General features: G+C 46.7%; 2 long non-coding RNA genes across 2 annotated transcripts in view; one reads left to right on the top strand and one right to left on the bottom strand.

Annotated features, from left to right (window-relative positions):
• The window catches only part of LOC309374477, a 34,799-nt gene that overhangs the window by 2,372 nt on the left and 7,371 nt on the right, over nt 1–25,056 (bottom strand). The gene's annotated exons all lie outside the window — the stretch shown is intronic.
• On the top strand, nt 2–15,069 carry LOC309374475. Its single transcript, XR_014170596.1, has 3 exons — nt 2–1,690; nt 11,422–11,497; nt 13,778–15,069. It is a non-coding gene; the product is annotated as an uncharacterized lncRNA (long non-coding RNA).

The raw sequence follows: 25,056 nt of genomic DNA, 5'->3' as shown, positions 1-25,056 counted from the left end.
AATGGAGAAACATCACAATTTACTTATTTATTTTACTAAATTTCTACACCACCCTTCATCCAAAGATCACGGGGTGGTTTACAGCGTAGAAATACAAAATAAGAACACGAAATGCACCACCACCACAACAGAAACCGATAATCATTTGTACCACAAAAACATTTAAAGTCCATAGGATGTTTAATCAGCCAAAGGCATGGTTATAAAGGAACACTTTTGCCCGGCAACTCACAAATCTCACACATCTCTTTCTGGAGGGATTTATTTACCTGAGCAGTTAGAAATGGGTTTTTTAATTATCAGTAGCAATTAATGATCACATACACTCATTCACGTAAATTGCAAATTCTACTTGTTAATGTTTAAAATTGTCATTGAGCATTTATCATTGATGAGCAAAATAAGCAATATAAATATTTATAAAAAAATATCAAATAAGGAAGCAAAAACAAACTAAACACCCACAGCCGCCATTTTAAGCTAGACCTGCTGGTGGATGGATTGAGTGGTATCCCATGTACAGTGCCCTTCCCTCAGAAAAGTCACCTGTTCTCCATATTTTCATTTTCGTTTTGTTAAGATCAATATTATAATTTATGTTTTGTCTACATTTGCCCTCTTTCCCCTCTCCCTTCATCCCATGAACATGGTCTGCTTCTACTGAGAAACCTCTGCCACATTTTTATCATTTAAAACTATATTCAGTGCCCTCAGTTCAGGACAGGGCGAGACAGGAATAAATCTGAATTATTATTTAACTGTTTGCTGTATTAATGAATGGTGCACTATTGCCACTTATATTTGTTTCCTAGGAAACCAGCTTGAAAAGTACTATTTGCCTAACATCAGGAGGTGCTGGGTTTGCTATGTGCATGAAACAAAAACATGGTATGAAAGAAAATCAAAATTTACAATTTAGCCTGAAAAAAACATGAAGGAAATTATAGTGATCAAAGCATGTGTACTGAAATACAATTTTTCTTGGACAAGCACTTGAGATTTGATTATCTTAAAACACGATAAAGGCTCTTTGTGTGACCTCAAAACTGAATGATAATTATGATTTTAAAAAACCTGATTTATAGTTAAATAAGATCAACCATATTTTTTCCCACAAAGCAATTATGACTCTGTTCACTAGATGAAAGCTAGTATAATTATAGACCATTCTAAAAAAAATTACAGTTTCTTCAGTGTGTTTGCCTCTTGGTAGAATGGCATTATGTAAAGCTATCCAATACTGCCTGGTAATAGCAACCCAAGAAAAATCTGCTTCCCTGTCTAATGCATTGCATAGCCATGTTTGAAAAAACCAGCCACAACCCTTCTCCAGAAAATCAATACTGTGCGGGCTTATTTCCTTGAGTGTAATAATCGCTGCAGACCCCAGGCTGCTGTGCTGACCACTTTGAAAGATTCACAATGATCAGCTCTACGTTGCTATTCATTAGCCACAAACTTAACAATATGCCAGGCCAATAAAGGCCACAATTACTCAGGCATCAATCCACAAAGCTTTTCTTGAAGAAAGATAAAAGTCAATGAGAAAAGTTAACTGTGGGTGTGTGGCAACAGGGGGTATACTAACTGACTGGCTAAAAAACATGCTTTTACTTTCCAGGAAAGTTACAGAAGCTGTATTGGTGTTCTTGATCTCTGAAGCCTTTTAAATGCAAAACTGCCAACACTGGTGAGTAAAGAACTAAGAAAAAACTGAAATAGCACATGTCACAATTTTGAACTGCAGTATCCAATTGAAAGCTGCCATTTAAGGAATAGGAACTTAGTGTGGATAGTGGGAGACGTGGAGCCAGTTATGCCTCTGTATCATTGTGATGCTTTGCCTTACTTTCTTAGCGTTGCTTACCTAGTACACAGCAGTGTTCAATTTGTGGCCAGCCTGTAGCCGTTGAGCTCTATTAATCGGTGACCCAACTCCTGTGTATGAAGCCTGAACCAATTTGCATGTTCTGAACACCTGGTGATGCATTTCATATTTGTGGGTACCACTGATTTCTCCAAAATAGCATTGCAAGAGGGTGGCATTTAATATGAACACAAGCTTGCTATCTGCTGTGTTTATGGAATGGAGCTACTGAAAGCATTAAAAAAGGTAAAGGGACCCCTGACCATTAGGTCCAGTCACGGACGACTTTGGGGCTGCAGCGCTCATCTCGCTTTACTGGCCAAGGGAGCTGGCGTACAGCTTCCAGGTCATGTGGCCAGCATGACTAAGCCGCTTTTGGCAAACCGGAGCAGCGCACACAAACGCCATTTACCTTCCCGCCGGAGCAGTACCTATTTATCTACTTGCACTTTGACGTGCTTTCGAACTGCTAGGTTGGCAGGACCAGGGACCAAGGAACGGGAGCTCACCCCATCACGGGGATTCAAACCGCCAACCTTCTGATCGGCAAGCCCTAGGCTCTGTGGTTTAGACCACAGTGCCACCCACATTCCCAGCGCCACCCGTGTCCCATCGAAAGCATTTAAGAGGCACCAGTAAAGACCTTTGAGGTGCCATGGTGCCACCACCATAGAGTCTCTTGACTTGACAGTCCAAATGGTTAAGTAACCCAAAGAACGATCACATCTACAGCATAGTTATGTTTGGTATGGGGCAAACAATTGTACCCAGCTAAAGCACAATATTTTAAATATTTGCAAGTGCTGAGGGAATATGTAGTGTATGATAATAGAGGCAATGATGATGATGATGATGATATAGAAAGGGTCCAATATGAAGATCCAAATTTATGTTTTTATATGAATTATTTGGGGCCCATGTCCAATCATCTAATAGGTGGTACAGAAGCATGTCATCCATGGGAGCTCATAGTAGAAACTAAAATAGCTGAGTGCACCAAAATACATAAATGAAAATAGCATCTTGCAGAAAACATTTCATCCACCTACATGAAACAATGTTTTACCTGAACTCCATTCATAAGCAGATGGCCCATGATTGAAATACAGTTCTCCAGAAGCGTTATTACCCCAGCCTCATGTTCAAACGGATTACTTCATGCACCTTTGACATAAAGGCATTAATGAGATGAAAAGGAAAATTATCCCACTACTCCATCAATTACTACAGGTGCCTGTAGTCTGCTAAATGCCTTTTACCTTCTTCGCAGTATGATCAAGTCTATTTGAAAAATCGCATTAGGTTAAAATTGAGCTGCATTAATAACATGTTAATGCACCCTTGAAATGTTTACCCCAGGATTTTAAGAGCAAAAAGTAGAAGCTCTAAAATACCATGAAAGCAGCTTATTTTTTTTAAAAAAGATATCCAGTTCTATCATGAATGAACCTCACTTCATGTATTTGACCTAGACACAACATTTTATGCCGTAATAAATCTGATACCAGCTAAATCTGATATTTTTAGGGATCACAGCAAAAATAAAGTACTAATACATCTACCATTAATCTAGAATGTGGCAGCTAGACTGGTGACTGGGAGTGGTCGCTGAGACCATATAACACAGGTCCTGAAAGACCTACACTAGCTCCCAGTACATGTCCGAGCACAATTCAAAGTGTTGGTACTGACCTTTAAAGCCCTAAACGGCCTCGGCCCAGTATACCTGAAGGAACGTCTCCATCGTTCTGCCCAGACACTGAGGTCCAGCGCCGAGGGCCTTCTGGCGGTTCCCTCACTGTGAGAAATGAGGTTACAGGGAACCAGGTAGAGGGCCTTTTAGGTAGTGGTGCCCATCCTGTGGAACACCCTCCCACCAGATGTCAAGGAAATAAACAACTATCTGACTTTTAGAAGATATCTGAAGGCAACCCTGTTTAGGGAAGTTTTTAATGTTTGATGTTTTATCCTGTTTTTAATATTCTGTTGGAAGCCACCCAGAGTAGCTGGGGTATAAGTAATAAATCAACCGTCGTCATCATCATCTCACATTCTCCAGCAATGCAGAGCTCTACAGCCTATGTAACAAGGGTGGGAAATCTGTGACCCTCCAGATGTTTCTTGACTCCAGCTTCAGCCAGCTCCAGTCAAAAAGGCAGATGGTTTGGGAAGATGGGACATGTAACTCAGGCACATCTTGGGGGCTACAGGTGTCCCAACCTCTCCTATATACAAATCTTGGTATCTGAGCCCCATGGTTCCCCAAAGGCACATATGCCATTAGAGAGGGGTTTGAAAATAAAACTGTTGACATCATAACACCATCAAACCGATCTATGATGCCAGCGCACTTGGATTTCTGTGAAAAGCTCTGGTTGCCTCACTCAGAAAGGTTATTGCAGAGCTGGAAAAGGTTAAGAAAAATGCAACCAACTCTTGTGGCTTTTTAGTTTAGAAAGAAGGTGAGCTTAGGGTAGCGGTGGTGATAGAGGTTTATAAGATTATGCATAGTGTGGAGAAAGTAGTTAAGGACATGTGCTTGGGGCCAACCAATGAAGTGGATGTTGGTAGATTATGGACAGGCAAACCTGTTCACAAACACTCTACCAAAAGATGTAGTGATGGCTACCAACTCGGATGGCTTTAAGAGAAGATTAGGCAAATTTGAGGTGGGTAATGTTAAGTTGTGGGTTGACATAGCAGCAGGCACAGCGATTTCTTCAAGTAGCTCTTTATTTTGTAGCTGGAATAGAACTGACTGCAAACAGCTCAGCCGGCCTGCTTTTATAGGCAGCCGGCTGTCAACATTGTAACAACCACAGCCCAGAGTTCCCGCCTAAAATAACTGCTGCGGACCTGAGTGAAAACTATCTACAGACCTGAGTGAAAACTATATACAGTATCCCCCTGTTGGCCCAGGGTGAAACTACACTACATAACACCCCTCCCCACCGAGATAAGGTGTTAGTTACAATCGTAATGGTTTCCTTATATACAGCACTACGCGTAATGGTTCAATTAGGCACAAAAGCATATCGGTTACATTTCCCATACTTAGACCAACAGTGATACATGTCCAACAACATAGTCCTTTAAATAAGTTGGGCGCTTGGAAACTCTGCCAGACCGCCGGGGACTGGTAGCCAAGTCCGGAGGGCCACACAGTTCTTGCTGAGGCTGTGGTGCGACCCTAGGTGGCGTTGGAACCAACTCCCCTGGATCCGCTGCTGTGGGTGGAGCCTCCGCAAGTGGAGTGGTCTGAGTCTGTTCTGAAGCGGCTTGGTTCGGCTCCACGCTGGCAGTTTGCGAGGGAGGTGTAGGTGGGGCCTCGCCATCTGTACGTGTCTCTTCTGGAGCTGCAAGCGCAGTTGGGGGCACCTCGGTAGTGTCCAAGTTTCCAACCCTGCGCCTAAGCTGGTCTATGTGCCGTCGCCACAAGCGTCCATCTTCGAGTGCCACCTGGTACGAGCGAGGTCCAGTGACTCCCACTACTGTGGCTGGCACCCAAGGAATGTCCCCCACATAGTTCCGGGCAAAGACCTGGTTTCCTGGGACAAATGACCGTGGCGCGTTGGCACAGCCTGGGGGTTCAGCCACGGCAAAGTCCGGGTGTAGCCGGTCGAGCGGTGACCTGAGGCGGCGGCCCATAAGCAGTTCAGCAGGACTCCTCCCTGTGGCCGCATGAGGGGTGATGTGTTGCACGAACAAGTATTCGGCGACCCGCTCATGCCAGTCTCCCCGGTCCAGGCGCGCCAGTGCCTCTTTTGCCGAGCGCACCATTCTTTCCGCTTGCCCGTTGCTGGATGGATGAAAGGGTGCCGTTAGGGCATGGCGGATGCCCAGTCCCAAAAGATACCGCTCAAAGGTGCCTGACGTGAACTGCGGTCCGTTGTCAGAGACAAGGACATCAGGACACCCATGCGTTGCAAACAGGCCTCGCAGCACCCGGATGACAGCTTCGGTAGTGGTGGAGGGCATCAGGGCGACCTCCAGCCATTTGGAATAGGCGTCCACCACTACCATAAAGGTCCGGCCGTGAAAGGGGCCAGCCAGATCGATGTGCACCCTCGACCAGGGTGTCTTTGGCGTCTCCCAGGTGTGTCCCTTAGCTGCCGGTGGTGCAGGCCTCGACTCTTGGCACGCTTGACAGGCGGACACCCAGGCAGTGATGGCATCGTCCATATTAGGCCACCAGACGTAACACCGAGCCAATGCCTTCATTTTGACAATTCCCGGGTGGCCAACGTGCAGAGCCTCCAGGACGCGCTGACGGAGTCCCTGGGGAATCACGACGCGGTCTCCCCACAGCAGACAGCCGCGATGAGCTGAGAGTTCATGTTGTCTGGTTGCGAAGGGCTGGAACTCCGATGCAAAAGGCCCTTGTGGCCACCCCCTCCACACCCAGTTGAGCACCCGGCTGATGGTGCGATCCTGGGCAGACGCGGAGGCCACAGTGGTAGCTGATACAGGCGCTGCCGGAAGATCCTCAATCAGAAGGAGCGATGAAGCTGGAGCCGGGTCTTCCACAAATGCTGGAAGAGGGCAACGGCTGAGGGCGTCGGCATGGCCCATCGATTTCCCCGGGCGATGGATGAGCCGGTAGTGGTAGGCAGCCAGGAAAACAGTCCATCGCAGCATGCGTGGCGAGAGGACCGGTGGAGTTGGACGATCACCGGCGAGGAGGCCCAGGAGTGGCTTGTGGTCAGTGATGAGGTCAAAAGTCCTGCCATAGAGGTATTCATGGAACCTCTTCACTCCAGCCACAAGTGCCAATGCCTCCTTGTCGAGCTGGCTGTAATTCCGTTCCGTCGGAGATAGTGTCCTGGAAAAGTAGGCGAGCGGTGCTTCTCTTCCATCTGGAAAACGGTGACTAAGGACAGCACCGATGCCAAAAGGTGAGGCGTCGCAGGCAAGGACCAGCGGCCTGGATTCACTGTACTGTACCAGCACACTGTCTGAAGAAAGGAGAGCCTTGACCGCGTTGAAGGCCGCTGTCTCCCGATGACCCCAGGCCCAAGGTGACTTAGTGCTAAGGAGTCGGTGAAGAGGCTCAGCCACTGTGGCTTTGTGGGGCAGGAACATGTTATAAAAGTTCAGCAGCCCCAGGAATGCCTGCAACTCCGTTTTGTTCTTTGGGGTGGGGGCCTGCTGGATAGCGCGGATCTTGGATGTGGTTGGGTGAAGGCCGGAGGCATCGATAAGATAGCCCAGGAACTCTACCTGTGGAACGGCGATCTGGCACTTCTCCCTCTTTACCTTGAGCCCGGCCTCTTGGAACCTGGTCAGCACGGCACGGAGGCGCTCGAACAGCTGCTGGTGTGAGTCTGCAGACACCAAGACGTCATCAAAATATGGTACCACGCCCGGAAGCCCTTGCAGGAGACGCTCCATAAGGCTTTGGAAGATTCCAGGAGCCACACTCACCCCGAACTGCAACCGGCGGCAACGGAATGCCCCCCGGTGGGTGACGATCGTCTGGGCTTCAGCAGTGGCATCATCAACTGGCAGTTGTTGATATGCTTGGGCAAGGTCCAGCTTAGCGAAGACCTTACCCTCACCCAGGGAATGCAGCAGGTGTTGGACAACAGGAACCGGATAAGCGTGCTGCTGAAGTGCCTTGTTGATCGTGCACTTGTAGTCAGCGCAGATTCTCACCGACCCATCTGGCTTGACAGGCGTGACGATGGGGGTTTCCCACTTGGCGTGGTCAACCGGCTCCAAAACTCCTTGGGCAATCAGTTTGTCCAGTTGTTCGTCCACCTTAGCCTTGAGAGCAAAGGGAACCCGGCGTGGCTTTAGCTTGATGGGGGCGACTTGTGGATCAAGGCTAAAGGAGATGGGCGTACCTGTATATTGCCCCAAGGTGCCGTCAAAAACCTCGGCAAAGTCTTTGACCAGACCCTCAGTCTCTGCGTTAGAGATGCAGTTGATGCCGGTGACTTCCAGGCCGAGGGCATCAAACCAGTCTAGCCCTAGGAGGCTTGGCCGCTGACCTTCGACCACCACCAACCGGAGCAGGCCCGAAAAATCCTTGAAGGCGATCCGGAACCGGCCAACGCCTACCACGGGAATGTCGTTTCCCTGGTAGTCTCTCAGGTGTACGCGGTGGGAGTTGAGTTGCCTCTTGGACACTCTGGGTACCAGTCTTTTGATGGTGCTCCATGACACGATGGACAGGGCAGACCCGGTGTCGATCTCCATGTCACATGGAGCTCCTTCAATGAGCACCGTGACGTTCAGCTTGCGTCGCGTAGGCGAGTCGGTTTGGCCAATTGTGGTTCCAGACGGGCAGTGGCAGTTGGTGAGAGCGAAACAACTTTCCTTGGCAGACTGGAGTGAAGACTTGGACTTGCGAGTCGATGAAGGGGGGGTGTCAGACGGAGCCGATCGGCAGACCTTAGCGATGTGGCCCCTTCTGGAACACTTCCTACAGATGGCGTCTCTGAATCGACACTTGGCACGGGAATGGTTGCCTCCGCAGCCGGCACATTCCGGTTGGCCCTTGGACTTCTGTTGGAACTTCCTGCGCTCCCGCTTTGTCTGGTGCACGTCATCGTCTTCACTGGAGGATGCCTCATCACTGCTGGCCTCTTCATGATGCACCGGAACTGGCTCCCTAGCAAGACGCGGGCTGCTGGACTTGCGGATCTCCTGGGCGGAGCGTTCAGCAGCTTCTGAGGCCACAGCCTCCTCAATGGCTTTCTGTAGCGTGAGGTCTGGCTTGGCTAGGAGACGCCGTTGCAGATGGATGTCCCGGACCCCGCAGACGATTCGATCCATCAGGGCATCGTCTAAGTCTCGGAACTCACAGTGCATTGCAGCCTGTCGCAGGGCGGTGGTGTAGTTGTTGATTGACTCCCCCTCTGCCTGGTTCCGGTGGTAGAACGCATGGCGGGCAGCAATCTTGGACGGCTTTGGTGCATAGTGGTTGCGGAGCTTCTCTTGGATCGTGTCCCATGGTGTTGCCTGGACTGCTTCAGGCGCAACCAATGCTCGGGCCGTCTCAAACACCTCAGGCCCACAGAGGCTGAGGAATAGGCCCCGCTTCCGATCCTTTGATACTGCTGTCAGCTCGTTGGCTTGGAGGTAGCAGTCGAACCGAGCGAGGTAGGAGTCCCATGATTCAGAGGCTGGCGCAAACGGCAGTAGAGGCACAAGTGAAGCCATGATTCCGATGCCGGCGTGAAGGGCGATGGATGGAAGACAGTGCTCTAGCCAGAACAGTCAGCTCTGAATTGGTTCTGCCCAGTGATTTCGCTCAGTGATTTCGCTCTGTGATTCAGCTCAGTTCAGAGGCTGGCCGCATCTGGCTGTGCTCTGATGTCCATCCATCCCATCCTCGTCGCCAGTGTTAAGTTGTGGGTTGACATAGCAGCAGGCACAGCGATTTCTTCAAGTAGCTCTTTATTTTGTAGCTGGAATAGAACTGACTGCAAACAGCTCAGCCGGCCTGCTTTTATAGGCAGCCGGCTGTCAACATTGTAACAACCACAGCCCAGAGTTCCCGCCTAAAATAACTGCTGCGGACCTGAGTGAAAACTATCTACAGACCTGAGTGAAAACTATATACAGTATCCCCCTGTTGGCCCAGGGTGAAACTACACTACATAACAGGTAAGGTTATCAATAATGACTAGTCATGTTGTTCTACCTCCACTGTCTGAGGCAGTATGCCTCTGAATACCAGTTGCTGAGAACTGCAGATGAGGAGAGCACTGTTGCTTTTTGATCTTGCTTGTAAGCTTTTCACAAATGTTTGGTTGGCTGCTGTGAGAACAGAATGCTGGACTTGATGGGCCTTTGGCCTGATCCAACATGCTAAACTGATATCAGTCAGAGGGGCCAGCTTCTCAAGATGATTGAGGGGGCCCAATGTGACATTCTGAGGTCGCATGTGTGAGAAGCCAGGGGGCAGAGCCAAACGCCTTCTGAACTTTGAGGGGGGCTGCCCCCTAAAAACAATAGCTGGGGGCCCCAAAGTGCCTCAGCCTCCAAGAAGTGGCAGCTATCAGGCATAGGCTGCTTAGAGAAGGGGACAAATTATATTTGATTTGGAGGAACAGATTTCTTATTTACATAGCTGTCAACTCACAGATTTGAAAATAAGGGACCAGCAGCCTTGAAAATAAGGGACCAGCAGCCAAAATAAGGGACCTGCAGCCTCACCTGTTCCAGGCACTTCAGTCTTCCTGTCCTCCTGCAGTCTGGTCAAACTCTTGCTGGTAGCTTTGAGAACACTGTCCAACCAACTTTGTAACCAGAGGTTCAACTGAATAGAATCTGAATCACATGCACCACAAGGCCTATGCAGCCTCAACTTAAGATGGCTCCCCGGCCTGGCTTTGCACTGCAAAGTTTGCAGCAGCACGTGCAACAAAATGGCGTCCACCATTCAAAAAAACCCTCAGCTTGCATTAACTAGCCACGCACACACAGTCTCCCCCCCTCCCACGAGATCTCCTTTCCTTTCCCCCCACCATGTGCCCCCGCTCCAGACAGAGCTTTTCGCCAGCAACGGTGAGTGGGCCGTTGATGACATATCCATCCGATTCCGATTCGAGCACTCAGCACAGGTATGTTCAACTTCTGAGCCCCTCTGAGCCAAAGGCAGAAAGCCCAGCCAGCAGCCAAACGAAGCCTCAAGGAAAACCACCGTCACCTCTCCGCTGGGAAGTGCTGAGCAAAGGCGAGTCCCCAGGGAATGCAGCCAATTTGATCAACACAAGGCATGCAAGCTCCACCCCCCAGTCGTTCTTAGACTCCTTATTGGGTGAGCAACACAGCCAAGCAACACAGTTGGAGCCTCCCTCCTCCCTGGCCGGCAGGAAGGGAGGGAGGGAGAGGAGCTGCTTCCTTTGAAATTTAAGGGACATCATTTAAGGGACATTTAAGGGACATCCAACAATAAGGGACAGCAGCGGGACATGGCGCTGGAATAAGGGACTGTCCCTTCAAATAAGGGACACTTGACAGCTATGCTTATTTATTGGAAAGTATTTCCTAACTGCCCTTCATTAAAATATTCCAGGGCTGTGTACAAAAATGTCAATAGAAGTAATCACAAAACATATATTTTAAAACTAATAAAAGCACAACAAAATACAAGATGACAAGAGGCAAATAAAAACCTGAAAATCTAGGAAATAAAATAAAATTGGAATATGCAGAAATTCCGAACACGCCTTGGGAAAGAGGATGATCTTCATCCGGCAGTCAATTTCCCTATACTTCCTAATGCCCTTGTGCTTCCTTGGGGAATGGTGATGAGCTGCATTCACAAGTGTCATCAGACAAGTGCTGCCCCTAGGCATGCCTTTGTAAAGGGCTGAAAACTGTTATATGACTGAACAATCTTCCTTTGTTATGGAGACTGGCCTAGATAGCTAGTTCCTCAATGGGAGTTAATGGTCAGGAAATAGTTGAGAGATCTTGCTTTGAGCACTTTAAATGGGGGGAGGCTTGGAAGAAGCTACACCCCTTGACTCCCCCTCCCTGCATATAAAGGGGACTGGTGTTAAAGTGTTTTGCTTAGTTTATTATTTTCTATTTTGCAGAGAGACAGCAGAGCCTGATCTGAAGGCAAAAAGCACCTGGAGCCGAAGATGCCTCTCCTCTTTCTTGAGATCTGAGGTGAGATAACAGATTGTATGCCTGGCAAGAATGCACATGCATACCTAGGCTCTAGTTGTATATTTGTAGATTGACAAAAAGTAAAATAAAATGCTATCAGTCTCTTCCAATGCTGGGAAATCTAGGAAAAGCTGCCCTGGAATTTTTCACTGCTTGGAGAATTAGGTAAAGGTAAAGGTACCCCTGACCATTAGGTCCAGTCGTGGCCGACTCTGGGGTTGCGGCGTTCATCTCGCTTTATTGGCTGAGGGAGCTGGCGTACAGCTTCCGGGTCATGTGACCAGCATGACTAAGCTGCTTCTGGCGAACCAGAGCAGCGCACGGAAACGCCGTTTACCTTCCCGCTGGAGCGGTACCTATTTATCTACTTGCACTTGACGTGCTTTCGAACTGCTAGGTGGGCAGGAGCTGGGATTGAGCAACGGGAGCTCACCCGGTCACAGGGATTCGAACTGCCGACCTTCTGATCCCAGCAAACCCTAGGCTCTGTGGTTTAACCCACAGCACCACCCACATCCCTGCTTGGAGAATTGGGAAGCACCAAACCATATCCTAGGCAATGACAGCACAATCCTTTTCATGTCTACTCAAAAGCAAGTCCTATTGCTAAGTACTGGAAACATTTGGGCTGCTTTAAATGCATAACTTTGAAGCAGACGGGGGGGGGGGAGATTTTTACTTTTTGCATAATAAAGAGTAGCAAGGTTGGTGTGAGTGGTTGCTTGCAAAATGTGACATTTCCATTGATGTAACCCATAGCCTAAACTTTTTCACAAAGATCTAACACCTTTGTTGTAGTTTTTTTTTAAACACAACTCCTGCCGCTAGGTGTACTGCCAAGCAGAACACATCTGTTCTAGCGCTGAATGTGCTGTGTTGATCTCCTATTGATTAACATGTCATTGATTTAAGTCCAATGATGGTTGAATGAGTAAGAGCTGCACAGCAGGGATGAGAAAAGCCAGGCTTTCATCTACACCAGTGTAGCTGAGCAGCTCCTGGACCTTTTGCAGCCTTCAGGGTTTTTCCCATCTGTCCAGCCTGCTTGTTTGTCTTTTCTCCATGCTTTTTCCCATGAGGAAAGGCAGCTCAGTAGTAAACAGAGGAGGAAGCTGCCTTGTACCAGGTCAGCTCATTGGTCCATCTAGCTTAGCATTGTCAAAACCGACATGCAGCAGCTCTTCAGCTTTCAGGCAAGAGCCTTTTTCCAGCCCTGCCTAGAGGTACCTTGGATTGAACTGGGACTTATTTTTGCTTGCAAAGAATGTGCTCTACAACTGAGCTAGTATTCTTCTTGAAAGAAATCCTGTGGCTGAAGATTGTGCCATTTCCTGTGGGGTATTGATCTGTTTTTCTTTAACTACAAATTGGAGAGAGAGAGAGAGAGAGAGAGAGAGAGAGAGAGAGAGAGAGAGAGAGAGAGAGAATTTGAACCTTGCATACAGGGCAAGAACTTCACACCTGGTAGAAGTCTCTTTGCCTCAGAAAAACTAACCCATAGTTACCCTACCTGTGAAATTGACACGTTTGGGTCAGTCTTCACTTCAACCTGGACAAATGTCAACTTTGCAATAAAGTTGTTGTTCCCATGTGTTTGATTTCCACATTTCCACTTCTGGACAGCTGCATTAACACAGGTTGCCCAAATCACATGGTTGCTCCCTACACCACTATCAACCACCTCTGAGCAGGTAGATCAACTGCTGGAAGTAGTGATGTGAACCATCACTCATGTGATATGGAACTCCAGATGTTTATAACACACAATGAAGTAGCAGAAAAGGTAATGGCTGAGCAAGACTGAGCGTTCTGTACTATGCATGCTTATTTAGGAGTAATTCCACTGTGGGTCAAAGGTGTGGAACTCTGGCCTTATAGGTGACTCCAATTCACCTCATGAGTCCCAGCCAGCATGTTCAATGGGATGATGGAGTTGTTGTCCATGGAGGCCACGGGTTCCTCCTCTGCTGTAGATGATTCCAGTCTACCCACAAACATAAGTAATTTATAGTTACATTATCCCCACCGTGCACATTGATAGGCTCAGCTAACTTGGGGATCGGTTGTTCCCTAGTCACAATGGTTTTTATTTGGCCCCAGAAGGTAAGAGATCGTCTAGAAAGAACAAAGATTGAAAGAAGATTATTCCCTAATCTATAGCACAAGTTTAGAATTTTAACCATTTAAGGAACAGCCTAGACATCAGCTAAAGTGATGGCAGATTTCAGTTTATATTCACCATTGTTATAAAGGGGGCACATTGTAGTTTAGCAGGTACAGTCTGAAAAACCCGCAGGATGAGGACAAATTAAAAGGCAAGTCTTCAATCAGTATAACATTTCCCTTTTTGGCCTCCATGTTTAATTTATATCAGCCAAGGATAGCCTAAGTTTGTCTACTGAAATGTCATTTGCACTCTTTACAAACCTTTGAATTTGTTCAAGAAGGTGAAGAGAAGATTAAATATCAAAGGTGGGTAAAAGGTTGAATGGCTTGAAAGGCTGAATGACAGTGTTTCCTAGGAGGTGGTGTGTGTGTGTGTGTGTGTGTGTGTGTGTGTGTGAGAGAGAGAGAGAGAGAGAGAGAGAGAGAGAGAGAGAGAGAGAGAATGTGAGTGAAAGTAAATTGGCTTGCAGGACAGGCCTCAGTATGAAGCAAAGTGAATCAATTGGTTCAGAAAGCAGGTTCCAGAGAGGGTGCTGTTTACCTCCTCCAGAATTAGATTTGTTTTAATTTTTTATTTCAAGTGCATTGGCAGAAATCCACAAGACCAACCTTGGTGAGAGCAGTATTCTGGGCAATGTGGTACTTTGCGGAAGGCAGTCCTTTCTCCATTAGAAGGGCTGTCAGAGGACAGTCTTGTATTTGGAGGGGTCCATTATTGGAAGGGCTCCCCAGTCCAAGTCCAGTTTAAATATGAAATCATGGCAAGGGAAAGCAGGGACTTCAAAGTTGCCACTCAGCACCAGGACAGCAGAGTGATTTGGCCTACATGCTATGTGGGTGGCGCAGTGGTTTAAACCACCAATCAGAAGGTCAGCATTTCTAATCTGTGTGATGGGGTGAGCTCCCATTGCTTTGTCCCAGCTCCTGCCAACCTAGCAGTTTGAAAGCATACCAGCACGAGTAGATAAATAGGTACCGCTGTGGCAGGAAGGTGAATGGAGTTGTGTGCCAGAAGCGGTTTAGTCATGCTGGCCACGACCCAGAAAAGCTGTATGAGGACAAACGCCGGCTTCATCTGCCTGAAAGCAGAGATGAGCACCGCACCCCATAGTTGAATTTGACGGGACTTAACTGTCCAGGGGTCTTTTACTTTATCTTTACCTTTACATGCTACAATCGTCTCCATTATGATGAAATGTCTTATATTTCTAGTTTAAATGATAGCAATTATTTCTTGATCTGCAATTCTGCAAATATGTCCTGTTGTCTTTTGGAGATGGCTAAGTAGCCATCCTTGAATGAAATCTCCCAGTCAATGATCAACTTCCTTCCAGCCTAAGTAGCTGGAATATAGGAATGACCTCAACAACTGATAGTCCCCACTGGTGTACCTTCTAGTTGCTCATGCCAGGGAGCAACTGGAGGAGAAAACTGAAGAAGAGTCCTAGGAGGGAGAATAAATTTATGACTATTGAGTCAGACCATTGCTCAACTAATTCAGTGTTGTCTAATCTGATTGGCAGAGGAATGCCAAATGACTCCTTCCAAGTCTGAAAAGGGAAGGAGGAAACAATAATTATAACATTTGTAATTGTTTTCCCCACCCTAGAACTCAGGAGATTGCCATTTTTTATTTTTGCAACCTTTTAATGACGTATGTTTTCACAATCGAGCCCTGTCCTTTCCTCTCCTCTTGGACTTTCTTTTCCTCTGCTGAATTCCCCTTCTTAGATTAAAGAGATGCAGCACAATGTTGCATGGAAAAAACTGTCTTGCATGCGGGAGGCGGAAGGAACAAGCCCTTTAAAAATTAAACTTTTCCTTACTGAAAGTGCTTAACACATGAGGCGTTATTTTAAAAATACCTAGCTGAAAATGTGTTGAATTCTGGGTGTGAAACTGTTAATTAGTGAGAACTGGAATGCACATGGAGAAGTTGCATTATTGGGAGAGATTCAATAGCAGATAGTGGGTGGCTGGGTCCATGTTAGGTGTGTGCGGGGAATTAAACCACCTTCTGCATGCCTTCTACTTGCCTAAAGAAACTGTACAGAATGACGGACACTGTGTTGTAGGTAACACATGTTAGCATTTCTCCTTCCACATTTTATTTCTGGCTTTTAACAGGAGAGTGGGGAGAAAGAGGACGGAAAGAGGTCCTGCCCCTTCGCCTGCAGAGGCTAGGGAGGGGAGACAGGTTTGCTGTCCCTTCCATGGGTTGGAGAAATTCCCTAGTGATGAGGCTGAACGCTGACCAGCCAGAAGGGAAGGCTAGCCAGGTGGAGGAGCAAACCGAGGGGCTGGCCTCCGTTCCACCACCAAGAACGCAGCACTGCTTCTGCTTTAGGGAACAGACCCAGGTCCCTTGGCAAAAATCACACCTCCAAGTAAACTCTTAGGAGGAGTGTCACGAGTGAGCGAGCTACGTCTTGCCTTTAAAAGCTGGTGGGAGGGACGTTTCCGAGCAACCTGCGTGATATTTCGTGGCTCGATTATTGGCATGCAAAAACCACAAACCAGGAGAAGCCACACAGCCATTTCTGCAGATACAGGAGCCCATTTGCTGTAAATAGGCCTCATGTACTGCTCCGTGCATTGCGGAGCCAAGAATCCAAACCCAACGAAACGTGGTGACACAGATGGGATGGTCGCTATTGGGGGGCAAAACCCAAGCGATGCCGGTCTGACGAGGGCATCCTTCAAAGCCAGGTTCATTTCCCAGACAAGAGGCGGCAAAACTGTAACGATAAGTGGTAAAAACGGTGGCTTCCCAGGGGGAAGGGGGGCCAACGCGATAGGGTTGAAGATGGCCTTTCAACGTGCCAGGAAACACTGGAACCGCTGTGGAAGGTGACGTAATCCAGGGCACATCAATATGGCGATGTCTCCAACTGCAATGTGGGTTGAGGTCAGGTGAGAGGTCATCACCGGCAAACAGCGTAAAATACGGTTTCAAGGTGCTGGTGTCTCCTCGGGCGAAGACGAGGCAACAGAAGAGCGCCAAGGTCGAACGCAGCGGGCTGGAACCCATCGGGGAACTCCGTCTACGTCAATTGCCGCAAACCCGCGACCCCAGGAAATCAAGGAAGTTGGACCCTTCCACTGTGGATCTGGAAGCAACCTGTAAGACACTAAAGGGCGTTGCAATACTTCCTCCTTCCGGAAATGGAGTTCAGCAGGCGTAAAATCCTTATTGTGGGGATACAAGAGATGATTTAGAGTAAACAATACTTGATGTACAGCATTAGGTATTTCAGATACAGCAGGCGATCGACCTCCCAATTGCTTGTTGAGAAGGGTCTTAAAGGTCAAATGAGAACGCTCGACTATCGCCTGCCCTGTAGAATTGAAAGGAATGCCATGAGTCAACCTTATATCCCACAAAGAACAAAAATCAGAAAAGGCCTGAGAAGTGTACGCAGGGCCATTGTCAGTTTTTAAGGTATGGGGTTTTCCCATAACAGCAAAACAGCGCATTAAATGTTGAATAACATGACGAGTGGTCTCTCCTTTGAGAGGAGTGGCCCAGATAAAAGCAGAGGCAGTGTCCACAGTGAGATGTACCCTAGAAAATGGAGCCAAAGAAGGCGTGTGGGTGACATCCATTTGCCAAATTGCCAGAGGATGCAGGCCTCTAGGGTTAACTGCATCAAAAGGAATGACTGTGGGAGATTTAGCGCATACTGCGCACTGTGACACAATGTCTCGAGCTTGAGAAATGGGCAAGGAAAAAGATTTTGCCAGAACTTTAGCATTTTGATGAAATACAGAATGACTTTCAAATGGGTCGGAAAACAATGAAAAAATACCAGTTTTCAAAGCATGGTCTGCCCGGGCATTACCTTCTGCCAAATACCCAGGGTGGCCAGTGTGAGATCTGAGATGGGCAACATAAAACTGACAAGTTCTAGCTTGTACCAAGTTCTGCAAAGTGGAAAACAATGTAAACAAATTTTTGTCAATAGCAGGAGTGATATAAGACAATGGTAAGACATTCAAAAGATTATATACATACTGAGAATCCACAATGAGATTGAAAGGGATATTAGCAAACTGTTGAAATGCCAAAATTACAGCTGCCAATTCAGCACGTTGTGCTGAGGTCTGCTCAGTAGTATACAAACTTTTCCATCCCCCCTCCTCTTCCCACACCACCACCCCTCTGGATTTGTTACCATCAGTGAACACAGTAAGGGCGGAGGGTAAGGGTAAGGGGGACAAAGCAGTTTGCAAGACATAACGTAGCCCTGTAAGGAAAGACAAACGAGGGTCTTTAGGAGGAGTATGAAAGATATGTCCCAAGAAATCAGCAAAAGCTATTTGGGTAGAAACGGCTGTCATCATCAGATGCTGAAATTCTTCCTGTGAAAAGGGCAGGTACACTGACTGTAAGTCCATTCCAGAGAGGGCAAGGGCTCGATGTCGGCCCTTAGCAACAAGGTCCATGACGCTGTTGGGTGTAGCATACACGTTCCGTGGAGGAGTATGAGGCAAATGAAGCCACTCCACAATAGACACAGTCCCAGGCTTTTGGCCTGTGGTGTACAATATAGCTGTTGGAAGGAGCGGGGTGGCAAATACTGCAAGTGATAATTGTGCCATGGAAAGAGAAGGAATCCTGTCCACCATACACCTGCGGAGATGGTTGTTCACAGTGGTTAGAGCCTCTTTCATTGCAGAGGTGACTGTGATCTTGTCTGCTGGATCCTTATGTCCTTTAAGGGCAGAAAATAGTGGAGACAAAGTAGAGGTGGGCAGGTCCAAATAACTCTTTATCCAATTCAGCTGTCCAAGGATTTGTTGTAAATCCACCAGTCTAAGATGACCAGGAAACTGTAGTTGAGGCATAACTGGAATGGCTGCAGATGCTGTCAGTTTGTGTCCCAGGTACGTAATAGGTAAAGTCCGCTGGATTTTTTCTTTAGCCACTGTCAATCCTGCTTGCATCAGAGTATGGATTAGGTCCTCGAGAAGAGTGTCAGGGATGTGTGATGATGAAATTAAAATATCATCCATGTAATGACAACAGATGACCGCTAGGTGGCGCTCACGGAATGGTTGAAGCGCCTTATCCACATAATACTGGCATAAGGTCGGAGAATTTTTCATACCTTGTGGGAGAACCGACCATTGAAAGCGCTGGGTTGGCTTGGAGTTGTTCAGGACTGGCAAAGTGAATGCAAAACGCTGTCTGTCTTGTGGTGCCAAAGGGATAGAGAAAAAACAGTCCTTGAGATCGATGACTGCAAGCTGATGGTCTTGTGGCAACATGTTGGGATTTAGAATGCCAGGTTGCAAGGTCCCCATAGGGTGCAATTGGTTGTTAACCCTTCGTAGATCGTGCAACAGACGGTATTTTCCAGATGTCTTTTTTCTGATGACAAAAATAGGCGTATTCCATGGGCTGGTAGAAGGTTCAATATGCCCCAGTTCAAGTTGTTCCGCAATTAACTGGGCTGCCACTGCAAGCTTCTGTCTAGGCAAAGGCCACTGATCCACCCATACGGGGGTGTCTGTGGTCCAGCAAAGAGAAAGCGCAGTCCGGGGCATGGCAGGGGCAGCCCTTAGCATAAATTTGTAGAAATAGTAGTTTCCGCTGCAGCAAGCAGGTCTCGCCCCCAAAGGGAGACGGGAATGTCTAGAACCAGTGGTAAGATAGTCATTTCAAAGCCTTGTGAGCCTTGAATCAAAATAGGGTTCCTGCTGCGCTGGGCAGCTGCAGCGCCACCAACGCCAATGACAGAAGAAGCTGGCTCAAGTGGCCAGGCAGAGGGCCAATCCTTGATAGCGATCACAGAACAGTCTGCCCCCGTGTCCAAGACCCCTTCAATCGTGCGACCCCCAAGGGTCATGTGGATCTTTGGACGCTTCTCTGTGACTGGGAAGGTAGCAGCAATGAGGGGGTCATGGTCCTGGGTTGGCTTCGGGACGCATATAAGTTTTGCTATAGGAGAACCTGATTGCAAACGCGCCTCGCGATCAGAAAATACAGTCACATAGGGGTCATTTTGATGTAATCCATGTAAAACATCTGGAACAAGGTGGATCCCTTGCTGCAAAACCTCTGACAGTGGAAAAACAAGGCATTGTGCTGAAGAAGAAAAACCAGCCCCTATCGACACCCTGGCTTGGTGTGGTACAAAGGGGACTGGCAGGTATAAGTCCTGAATTAAAAGGAGGCGAGGTAAAGCCGGAGGTGGGATGGCTGGAGAATGCACTGGATCCCCTATTGTTGAGCCTGGGCCCGGGGTGGGCCCGACTGCCGGTTTCCCGTCGGCTGATTTTGCTGGTTCTGCTGAGGCGTGGCGGAGCGACACTGATTGGCCCAGTGGAAACCTTTTTTGCAAATGGGGCATTTTTTGCTAGGACGACATTGCTCTGTATTAGATCTGCACTGTGCACGAAAATGGCCCACTTTGCCACATCCATAGCAGGTTTTATCCTTTGCAGGATTTTTGGACACAGTGGAGGATAGAGCTGCGGCTAGCAAGCGAGCTTTATGTATCTCAGTCCCCACCGATTGGCAGGCTTTAAGCATATCTGCAATGGCTACATTGGGAGTTGCCATCAAAGGGCGTAGTGCTTGCTTACAGTCCTCATTCGCATTATCAAACGCAAGCTGGCGGACAATCACTTCTTGGGCTGCTACGTCCTGAACTTGCCGTTTAAGGGTGTTATACAAGCGATCGACAAATTGTCCATAAGGCTCTGTAGGACCTTGTCTAACGCTCCCCCATCGGCCATCGCGCTCAGTTTTGTCATCAGGGACAGAAGCCAAGGCCTCCTGAGCAGCAGCCGTAGTGGCCTCCCAATATTGAGGATCGAGAGTTAGCTGTTGGGCAACAGTAAAAAAATTGCCTCCTCCCGTTAACCCATCGAGGACATCAGCTTGGGTTAACATGACGGGGGCTGGGGGTGGGGCGGCACCAGCAGCGGCAGCAGCCAAAGCAGCCTGATGATTAGCCAATGCAACATTATTAAGATTATTCCGAATCCCATCAACACGACGTTGGCAGGCCCAGTGCCAAGCTTGTATAAACAAAATCATTTGATGAGGCTGCATTACAGTGCGGGCCAACAGCTTAACATCCTCTGGTATCAAATTTTGTTGAAAAATAGTGCCTAACAAACCCAGGGTGTAAGGAGATTGCAAGCCATTGTTCTGGACAGAGGAATACAGTTCTTTTATGAATCTCAAATCAAACTGTTCGTGCCGGGCTGGGCCTCCCCCTGGCGCGGCAGGAGCAATCACAGGAAAAAGATTAGGAGTTGTAGAATCAAAAGCTAGCAACGGAGCAGCGGCGCGAAGAGATTCTTGAAGTGGGGTGGAAACGGTGCCAGATGCCTTGGGCAGAGGAGGTGGAAGAGCGGGGGGTGCTGCAGAATTTGAAGAATGCAGGGGAGTGACAGGATGAGGCGAAGAGAGAATGTCCGGAGGTTTAGGAGGAAGGTTTGAGGCAGGCAAAGCGGGAACCGGGGGGGCGTCTGAGGAAGCTGGTGCAGCAGCCAGAAGAATGTTTGAAGGAGTTAAGCACGACATAGCTTTGTAGACGTTACCCCAGGCATGTAAAACCTTTACATCAATCTGCGGATGATTTTGAAAGAAGTGTCCAATTTTTTTCCAATCGTCTAACCCCCAATTTCCATCCTGGGGAAACCACGGGCAGTGGGTGTCCAGGGCTTTTATAAGGGACTTAAGGTCAGCTTTCCGAACAGCAAGGTTGTTACTGGCCAAAAGGAATTTAAGGTCTTTAAAAAATTTTTTCTGTGGTGCAGAGAGAGATTTTCCCATGATTGCAAGAGTTGCAAGAAAGAGCAGGGAGCACTTACCGAGGGATCCTTAGGAGGATGAGGGAGGCGCCTTTTGCCCTGTCCGGGCGGAGATAAGTGCTGATCCAGAATCACATTCACACGGGAGCTCTCACCGGGGATCCACTACGTGGATGAACGACGCGTCTGCAGCCCTGCCGGGCGAGGTGAGGCTGAACGTTGTAAAACAGCATGAAGTCCGAAAGAAATCACACGGGAGCACTCACCAGGGATCCACTACGTGGATGAACGACGTGTTGGTGAGTGCTGAATAATGAAAAACAACGTGAAGTCCGAAGGCAGTCACACGGGGCACCAATTGTCGAGTTGCAGCTCGGCATCCAAAGAAAAATCAGTCTCACACCATAGTAGGTTCCGAAATATGGCTGCTCCTAGGGCTAATGCAGCACAGCTTTTTATTGTGTGAAATCAGAAAGATACAAAGTACAAGCCAAGCAATTTGTTCTAGCAAGCAGATAAGAACCTTCGCACTAGACCATGCGAGCATCAGGCCATGCCACGTTAGCCAATCATATAGGACATCACGAGCTGTCCACGCGCTGTTCATGTTCCAAGGATGCTTCTAGCTATGAAATCACCCTATAACAATAAGAACTTTGCTCATGCTCTCATGTACAAGCAATCATTTTCCCACAGCCATTTGTCAAAACATCTTTGCAGCTTTCATCCAATCTCAGACTCTTGATATGGTTCTTGAACTCACTAGCCACCCCTTTCGTGCTTTGCACCTATAGCCTGACCTGCACCATACCTAGCCTTGAATAAACTTTTCTTCCTACTCACACTGAGAGGCAGTGTGGTGTAGTGGTTAAAGTGGTGGACTCTTAATCTGGTGAACTGGGTTCGCGTCCCCACTCCTCCACATGTAGCTGCTGGGTGACCTTGGGCTAGTCACACTTCTCTGAAGTCTCTCAGCCCCACTCACCTCACAGAGTGTTTGTGGTGGGGGAGGAAGGGAAAGGAGACTCCTTCGGGTAGTGATAAATCCAAACTCCTCCTCCTCCTCCTCCTCTTCTTCTTCTTCTTCTTCTTCTTCTTCTTCACAACACAGAAGAGCCTCAGTCATGGTGTTTGGGGCAGGAGCCAGGATAGACATTAAAGTGGTTATAAAAAAAATGTGCAATCTAATATTAAATTTTGAAATGTTCACTGCATGTCCCAGTTTCTCACAACAACAAGAACAGAGAACAGTTACATCTGCCATTAAAATACTGGTGTACTAAGCAACAAAATAAACCTCATATAGTATTAGAAGAGTCTGATATATTTGGAGAGTGCAATACTCAGCAGAGGATGGCTCAGTTGGTAGAGCATGAGACTCTTAATTTCAAGGTTATGGGTTCATGCCCATATTGGGTTAGATTCCTGCATTGGACTAGATGATCCTTGTGGTCCCTTCCAACTCTATGATACTATGAGTAACATAACACAGGATAAAACTCTTATCAGTCAAGCTAGTTGGGCAACATGTTGGGCAAATTAGCACCATTTGAGGAAATGATATACATTTTCTTAGTGGAGGTTTTGACTTGGGGAATTTTTTAAGTCTGTCATGAAATAATGCTCTGTCCCATAGGAAATGTATCCATGGCACATACAGAGATCTTGATTGTAGGTAAAACAATTCTTTGAAGAGATTCTAACTGGAGGGTCAAATGAAACGTTTCCCAGACAAATTCTGGCTGGCAAATGCTGCTGTATTTATTTTGAATTTGACCCAGCAGTGCTTAAGAAGTAAGCACTGTCTATTAGCAAGATGTTTCAAACCAGATCTATTTCAGCTTTTAATACAAGTAATATGGATATTTGGCAAAATGTCAAGATGTATGACTCCAAATCAAAAGGTGATCAAAGCAGAGGTAAAAGAAACTTGTTTCAGATTTACATTTGAAGCTGAATTTATCAAATTTGTACTTTCGCAAATAATAGAGAACCAAAACAGTCATTCTTTGAAATCCATACTTCCATCAGATTTTGCAATGCAATTCTCCAATTAACCAATCTTTACAAAAAAGTACATATTAAGTAAAAGTGTACATAAAAATTAACATATTCATGAAAATAACATGTAAAAATGTGTCTGTTAGTTAAAGCTGTGTAGAAAAATGAGTTTTTTGGAGAAATTCGCACTAAAATGCTGGTGAATTTTCATAAGGATAAAAAAAATAAAATTCACAAATTGCGCAGAAATGTATAAAATCAAATTTAAGATGGGAAAAAATTACAAACTGAATGAATCAAAATTGACAGATCCTTCCACCCCTAATAGCAATAGAGAGATCTATTCCCCACAGATCACATACAGAGTGCATTATGGAAAGAGAATTTTCATGTTCCATAAATTATTGTTCTTCATTGCATGGATTTCCAATGATCACGTTTCACTCAGAACCCTAATTACAAGTGACTGATACGGCTAACCTTTAGCTTCAATTAAACATGGATGTATGTGAAGGAAAAGGTACACCAGGGTGGCCAAATGGCTGACTGTCCTGACCTCAAGACACATTAGGCAGTGTGTCCATCCCGTCAGCTAAATCCCTGTCCAACTCACACTCCATGTAAATTGATCTTCAGCTTTATTAACTTGAACACCAAAGAACTCAGAAATGCTGATGATAAATATTTAGCTGTAGAAGAAGGGTGAACCTGGCTGAGATCAAAGAGATGGCATATGGATGAAGTTGCAAGGCCAGAGCCTTCAGGTTACAACTCAGTGGTAAAAAACAAGATCAGAGAGAGGGTTTTTTTTCCTCAGGAGAAATTATTTAATGGCATTAGATATTCGGCTTAGGAACAACCAACATGATAATAGGTACTAAGGCTTGATTAGTTGCTAAAGGATCAACAATGGGAAAACTAAAGCAGTTCTAAATACAGAAGGCAATATAACAAAAGTGACATTTCAACTTTTTAAATATTTGAGATCCATCTTGTCCAATACTATACTGTCTATGCTGATTAGCCAAAGCTCTCCATGGTCTTAGGACACAGGCTTTTCCTGAAATTATTTTAAGTGACCGTGCCAGTAACTGGACCCTTGACTGTATGCATATAAAGCATGCACATTTCAATGAAATTATGGGACCTCCTTTTGGCCGCATCTAGCGAAGCATAGAGGAGGCCTTTGTTTATAAGCTCAGCAGCATTCATGAGCTGGTTGCCAAAGGTAATCTAAGGACATGGTGGAATGATGAACCTGAAACTAGAGTACTTGGACTGACACAAGCAACTGTTATAAAACTGCTGCGAGCATTCATATAAATAAAAATGTGTGGCTTGGGTTCAGATATTGCAGGGTTCTTAAATAAAATCAATGAAGTGCTGAAAACATTTAACTGAGAACCAAAAACTATTCTGGCGAAGATTAATGTGAAACAAATCAAAGTGCAAGCGGCAGAAAACTGATAAATGTTCTGAACTAATATATTTCTCACCTACATTTTCATTTTATGTAACTGTGTTTAAAAATAGTTTTTTACCACCTCTGTGTGGACTTTTGCCATAATTGTAGCTCACTATCCTTATTTCTTAAGGGGGGGAAATCACAGGAACAAAAGATT

The sequence above is a fragment of the Podarcis melisellensis genome, assembly GCF_964234715.1.
Source record: "Podarcis melisellensis genome assembly, chromosome: 7".
Lineage (NCBI taxonomy): Eukaryota > Metazoa > Chordata > Lepidosauria > Squamata > Lacertidae > Podarcis > Podarcis melisellensis.
Note: the sequence above shows the minus strand (reverse complement) of the source record. Positions and strands in the feature narration are given on the sequence as shown.